Below are 7,353 nucleotides of genomic sequence, written 5' to 3' on the forward strand. Positions count from 1 at the left end.
AGGATGGATTGAATTCTCTAGGACCTAGAGTCACAATAAACTTTCCTGCCCATAAGCTATCTATCTGTAGGCAGTTGGACCACAGAAACATAAAAGCAGCTAAACAGGGAGACCCTATTCTCTCTCCAAATGAATGAATTTTTTTCCTATTAACAAGTTTATTACTTACTTGATATTTGAAACAGAGTCTCACTACGAAGCTCAGGTTACTTCAAACTCTGATCCCCTGAGTGGTGGATTAAATCTATTTATCCTAAGCTACCTGACTTGACTTGGAACTGACTTTCATCAGCTTCAAGTTTTAACCAAGAATATGGTTAAGGTTCTGGCTGGCCCTCTCCTACTGTGAAGTCAGGTCAGCCACACTGGGAGAGCTGAGGATTTAGAACCCCAGGTGCGGAGGACTGGCCTTGGTAAGCTTCTTAGCTCACTGTATGCCTAGTGTGTTCCATGCCATGTGGGCACAGTTTCATGGAAGTTTGTGGATAAGCCTCAGAGGTCAACTCTGTCTTCTCCAATGCTGGGGAGAGGGTGTGAGCCTCAAATGTCACGGATATTTAATATGGCAGGACCTGGGACTGAGCAAGGAGTTTGTCCTCAGACCATTCCCCTCCCTCAAGAACTGGACACTCAGCCATGTGCAGGTAAATAGGAGTTCACACACACACACACACACACACACACACACACACACACACACACACGCACGCACACACGCACGCGCACACACACACAAAATGTTCCTCTCACACATTCAGGAGATGTGTGTTGAGTAACAAACACTATGCCAAGGCATTAGCCATGCCAGGGGAGAAATCACTCGAGAAGGCAGGAGAGGATGGTGGTATTGACAGCACAGCCTGGGAAAGACAACTTTCTATACCCATGATTGCTTTGCACCATGGGGTGACCTGGAAGAGCAGTCTTCTCTATGGGCCTCAGTTTCCCATTAACATCTGAGAATGTTCTAGAATCACTTGGGGGAATCTTTTAAAAAATATAAGTTCTAGTCAGAGATAGAAATTCTTCCTTAGGCCCAGTTCTGTAGAATCTTTAAGACAGAGCCGCAGAACAAGAAAACAGATTGGTGCCTGACAGGATGTATGTGCATGCCTCTGTGTGTGTGTGTGTGTATGCGCGCGCGTGCGCGCGCGCGCGCACATGCACCCATGTGCATGAGTGAGTGACTGGGTGCGGTGTGTGTATGTGACTGTGTGTATGTCTAAGTGTGTGTGGTGTGTGTATGTGTATGTGTGACTATGTATGACTGTATGTGTGTCTAAGTGTGTGTGTGGTGTGAATATGTATATATGACTGTGTGTGACTGTGTGTGTCTAAGTGTGTATGATGTGTGTATGTGTGACTGTGTATGTATCTAAATGTGTGTGGTGTGTGTATGTGTAAGTGTGACTGTATATGACTGTGTATGTGACTGTGTGTCTGTGTTTGGAAGTATGCATGTATGTGTGTGTATATGTGTGTGTGTGGTGTGTATCTGTGTGTGCCTATATGTATATGTGTGTTCACGTATGTATGCATGTATTATGTGTGTCTGTGTATGCATGTATGTGTGTATATGTGTATGTAACTGTATGTGCCTATGTGTATATATGTATGGGTGAATGCATCTCTGTCTCTCTGTGTTCATGTATTTGTAAGTGTGCATGTATGTGTGTGGCTGTGTGATTATGTGTGTATGGGTGTGTTTTGGGGGCCAGAAATGGTCAATTTCACAGAAAATGAAAACAAAGCTGAAGCCACAATGAACAGCTAAGCTCTGGTGACAGCGTAAGACCAAAATGACACCCTAAAGATTATGTTTTAAATATGGGGGAGGGGAGATTTCAAGAAGAGGTAGAACAGCGTGTGCAAAGGCTCTAGAGTCTGCAATTACAGTCTTTATGGTCATTACAGAATTTTATTATGATAATACATATATTGTACTAGAATGTCCTACACTGCTCAAATTCTGCTTCATTACCTTGTTATGTTTTGGCTTTTATTGTCATAGATTAATTTCTTTCTCTTTGAATTTTATGGAGATGCAGCCATAGGATGCATACTTAGCCATGCCTACTTTCTGCTTTCAGTGACAGTTCTATGTGATTCGTCCATGTCATTTATGTATCTACTGTCTATTTCTTTTTATACTGCTGCATACTATTCCATTGTATGGACGTACCACAGTGTGCTTTCCATCCTCTAGTTGATGTCTAGTTACAATGTTGAAGTTTGGGGCTGCTAAGGAGGCAGCTGCTGTGAATGTACACAAGTCTTCTGTCAGCATATCCCTTCATTTCTCTGGATAATTGGCTTCATGAGATAGATGTGTCTTTAACCTGACTAGAAATTACTGAAAAGTTTTCCATTTAATTTTCATGGGAAGCAAGGCTAGGGAGCCACAGGATCAGAGGTTTTCCAATAGAAACTTGCAAAGTCTAGTGCCCCATTGCTATTTCCTCCACGCCCTGCTTCCCAAGTGTGCAGGTTTCTCTCTTGAGTACCAAGCACCCCAGAACAGCTGTACCCCACCATTAGCCACATGAGCAGCTACCTGGATAAGCTTTCCCTGCAGGCCTGGCCTCATCCCTTCTGGAAGAGAGTGTATATTAAATTGTGGGGCCGGGACTAATTCTTTACAGCTTGCAGGTTGCTCCCTCTCCATGAGCAGACAGGAGGGCGCCCTGACGCTGTTAAAGATCACATGCTTTGATAACCTACCCTCCTGATTTATGGCGGTCCGGGTCTCCACGTTCACCTAATGAGGGGAGCTCTGGGTGTCAACCTGTTTATTAAATGCCCAGAACCATGTGTGAAACGGACCGGAGTAAGACGTCAATCATACTTTCATTTATTCTGCGTATCCCCCTCCTGTTCCTTCAGCCCTCTCTGCTCAGGACGGGTCATCCCTCAAGGCCTTTCTTTTCATCTCCAAAGCTGGGGGCGGGGCAGGGCTTGAGGATGGATAGCTGGTGCAGGTCGTGAGGGAGGCGATGTTTGCACTTTCCTACTGATTTCATATGTGTTTAGAAGTTAATGGTACTCTGCACCTCATGACTCTTTCTTAGATGTCAAACAAAAACATGAAAGGGAGAGTGGACCGAGGGGAGGGGACTGGGCGCAGCGTGCAGGACAGAATCCCTTGCGTAGCCTGGGACGGGACTGGTGAGTCTTAATGAAGATGGAAGATGGATTAATATTCCTGGGGTTGTCGGGGTCTAATGAGGCCTTAATTCATTTCCTTTAATTCCCTTTGAAATTAATTTCTTTCTTCTTAAAAAAAAAAAAAAAAGGACACAAATCAAAATAACGGATGGCTGGGCCGCTTTAATCTCCGCTTCTCACCCCTTCCCCTTTGAACTTGGTCACTGTCATGTTCCTAATCTCGGGAGATTCTGCCTCGATCCCTTTCAAGAGCCATCGGCCCCATCTCTTTGGTTTGGTCTCCTGGATGTGGCATAAATATTTCTGTCCCTTTGAGGCCTCCAGCTGGATTCTGACCTTGGACATGGCTGGGGGAAGGGCAGAGAAGGCCTCTCTGAGTCATCCAGGCAGGAGCAGTTCTAGGAAGCTGGGTCTGGAGACACTGGAGAGTTCTGGAGGCTCACATAGGTCTTGGGAGAAATGTGCGCAAGCAGAAGTCTGTGTCGTGATGCTACATGGGGCTCTTGCAATGAAGATCCTCAGGATCTGTGGAGGTACCTCTTAAAGTAACCTCAGCACTGAATTCAGGATGGTTTACTCTTCTGTCTCTGCTCACACTGACCTTTTGTTATCTCCTCTCACACTGAATTCGTGGATCTTGCTCTCGGGTCTTTCCACTTGGGTCTGATTTGGGGCAGATGCTACGTAAATATTTGCTGACTGCACAAGCAATGGACAGAGATGATCCTGGCTGCACACTGTACCATCTTTGACTTAAACTCCCTCTCTCTCTCTCTGTTTCCATAGCAGAGGGACAATCTGCCATGGTTATGTAAACTAGCCGAATATCTAAGCAGATTGGCATTCCATTGGTTATGTCTGTTCTCTTCTAAAGCATCAGAACATCCATGTTTATTTAGCTGGGTACTGGATGCCTGCAGTAAGGATGGCTTCCCAGCCTTTCTTCTGGGAGAGTGTGGGTCCTGTGAGCTCTGGCCATTGAAAAGTACTGGTGTGTAATTAGTGTCTTTGAAAGGCAGCTGGAAGGAGCCCTTTGCCTCTCCTCTTCTTTAACTTTTCCTTTGCTATAGTTGGAAAGTAGCCATGAAGTCTAGAGACCAAGCAGCCATGTTGGCCTATGAGGCAGGAAGTTAAAGTCAATGAAACAATGCATGAAGCTGCTTAGATCTGGGTCAAACGTTAGGTTGGAACAGGACTCCTTTGCTTCCTGCCTGGGAATGCTTTTACGTGAGAGAGAAGTGGGCTTTTATTCTGTGTTAAAGTCAGTGATTTGGGTTTGCGATTGCATACAACCAAATATAAGTGTCAGGAGTCTTGTGCGGCTTCATAGAGCTGACCAACCACTGATGGCTAATCAGCTACTGCAGATTAAAATGCCCGAGCCACAGAACAGCCCAGGGTGGATGGAAGAGACACAGGTCAATGAGCCAGAGAGTGCTGACTGAGAAAGACCGAATTGCTGTTAATTACAAAGAAGCATTGGGTGTGACATCCCATGCCTGTAATCCAGCACTAAGACATTGTGTCAAGGAAGCAATGGCATGTGTTCCTCTAGGCAAAATCTTGGGTCTTTCTACTCAGAAGCCATGGGAGGGGGCTGGAGAGATGGCTCAGTGGTTAAGAGCACTGACTACTCTTCTGAAGGTCCTGAGTTCAAATCCGAGCAACCACATGGTGGCTTACAACCATCTGTAATGAGATCTGACACCCTCTTCTGGGGTGTCTGAAGACAACTACTTAAAGTGTACTTAACTATAATAATAAATAAATCTTTGGGCTGGAGCTTGCAGAATGTCCTGAGTTCAATTCCCAGCAACCACATGATGGCTTACAACCACCTGTACAGCTACAGTGTACTCATGGTGAACACCAGGAACAGAGGAGAAATATGCCCTGCTCTGGCTGAGGAGAGGCTATGGTATTTTGCAGACCTCGGCTCAGAAGACAGAATCAGGATAGAGCTTGGATGACTGTAACGTGGGAACTGTAGCCTCTAGCAGATGTCGCCTGCTCAGGCCTGTGACACCCTCAAGCAGAAGGCAGCTGACCGCTAGACAGGAAGGCTGTCAGCCTCTGGCTGGGAGAGCCTGAGGACAGGGTTGTTCCTGGGATCTGGGGTGCGCTCCCCCACATCTCTTTACCAGTGACCCCATGAGGCATGTATGTCACTCCCATGGTCCCCAGGCTTGCCTCTGTTTTGAGATGAAAATAAACTCATCCCATGAATCTCTAGTGGTTTTTATTTTTTTATTTTTTGCATCTGGAAGGCTGAACAGAAGTCTGCGTATACCCACTCATTAGCCTCCCCCCCCCATCATTATACAGTTAAGAATTTATGCAGAAATTCAACACCCACAACTAGTCTTTTTCGTCTTACCTACTTACTGTAGCCAGCTGGGAGAAGAGAAATGGACACTCTTTTGGAAACCATGTCTAGCCTCCCATGTTTGGATATCAGAAACGTGGAGTTCTCTCTATGCATCTTTGATACACCCCAAGTGGTGTGGTCACCTGCAGTCTTCTAGGAACCTTCTGTCCTTTCTCTGCTGGGCTGGGCTCTATGTCCTGGGTGGCCATTCCTGGTTCCTGAGCTCCAGGAAAGGGTTGGGCAATGGGGAATGGGCTGGAAGGCTGGCATGTGGAGAAGAGAAGAGGTACACACCTGTTTCTTCAGGCATCACTAGCAGCTGTCTCCTCTGACTCTACCTTCAGACCAGCACACCTTACACAGCCTCAGCTCCGCAGGAGGCCCCTGCCAGGGCTCTTGTAAGCACAAGATGCTGCAGCTTTGCACTCTGGGAAAACCTCCTCTTTTTGTCCCACCAGCCCAGGGGTAGGAGAATGGAGGCTGCAGTTGCTGCTGATCTCTGAGCTAGGTCAGTGGTTCCCACTGTCATCTCAGCCTCTCTGTCAACCAGTTAAAGTCCCCATATTTAACTCCTCTGTATTAAAAGCCTTTAGTGGCTTTGCTTTGCTTTTCTAGCTGGACTTTGGACAGCATCCCACACTTAGAGCAGACTCTCTGTTGCATAATGCTGTTTTGGTTCTGAGATAGACCACCTCAGGGAGCTCATCGAAGCAGGAGCTACAACACATTACACAAGTGTTAAAAAATAAAAAGAAGACAATTAGAGGGTAGGGATACTACTGTCCCTGAGCTGAAGGAGATTGGGGATTGCCATGCCTCCAGCTGAACCATAGTCTTATTGGCTATCTACAAGAGCACTGGGGAGTCAGCCTCACTGTTCTGAGCTTCAGTTTGTCCGTCTATAAGTTGGGAATAACAATAAGGAACTGCCATGAAGATTGCATGGACATTGCTGTGTTACTTAGTGCAATGTCTGATAGGAACTGGAAGCAACTGAGCTGCCGGTCAGCATGGCTGGGGAAACAGCTCAGCTGGTAATATGCTTTCTGTGCAAATACAGAGACTGGAGTTCAGTCCTCCAAGCCTACTCAGAAAGGATGTGGCAGTAGACTTGTGATCTTGGCACTGGAGAGGCAGAGACAGGTGAATCCCTGGGGTTCACTGAGCAGTCTGCCTCACCTACACAGTGTGTTTCAGGTCAATAAGATACAGCTCAAAAGGAAACAGAGTGGATGGTGTGGTGGGACTGTGCATGCATGACCTTCCAGAGACCATGGAGGAATGCTCCTTGCTGGCATGATCGCAGGCTTCAGCTCAACTAGCTTTCATTTATAGTCTGGGCACACTTACCTAGGCACTGGTTCATCCTACAGTAGGCTGGGCCCTCCTACATCAAGGTCTTTCTCAATTGTTCCTCACCGTATACACTGAGTCACGGTCTCTCTCTGACCCCAGATCTTATACAGTTGGCTAGCTAGCTTTGGGGGAGTCTCACCTCTGTCTCCTGAGGGTTAGCGTTACAGATGACTGCCACACCCACCTGGCTTTTATGCTGTTGCTGGAGATATAAACTCGAGTTCCTATGTTTGTGTGGCAAGCACTTTACCATCTCCCTAGCCCCCTGTGTTCAGTTTTGTAAGAACTGAGCACATTGTATTCAGACGTAGCGGGACCATTGTGCATCCCCCTGAGGAGGATGGAAGTTCCAGATTCCCCAGATTCTCCTTGACAACACTTAGTGCTCATCTTCCATCTCTCCTGACTCCCTCCCTCCCTTGTTCTGAACCCCCCAAATAGTCTCTCTCTCTCTCTCTCTCTCT

General features: G+C 46.6%; 1 long non-coding RNA gene across 1 annotated transcript in view; it reads left to right on the forward strand.

Annotated features, from left to right (window-relative positions):
* The first annotated feature begins 3,540 nt into the window (after positions 1-3,540).
* The window catches only part of LOC116070867, a 9,233-nt gene continuing 5,420 nt past the window's right edge, over positions 3,541-7,353 (forward strand). Inside the window, exon 1 of the long non-coding RNA XR_004110603.1 lies at positions 3,541-3,698. This is a non-coding gene — a long non-coding RNA (uncharacterized LOC116070867). The remainder of the gene's footprint in view (positions 3,699-7,353) is intronic.

This window comes from Mastomys coucha, unplaced genomic scaffold (genome assembly GCF_008632895.1).
Source record: "Mastomys coucha isolate ucsf_1 unplaced genomic scaffold, UCSF_Mcou_1 pScaffold22, whole genome shotgun sequence".
Lineage (NCBI taxonomy): Eukaryota > Metazoa > Chordata > Mammalia > Rodentia > Muridae > Mastomys > Mastomys coucha.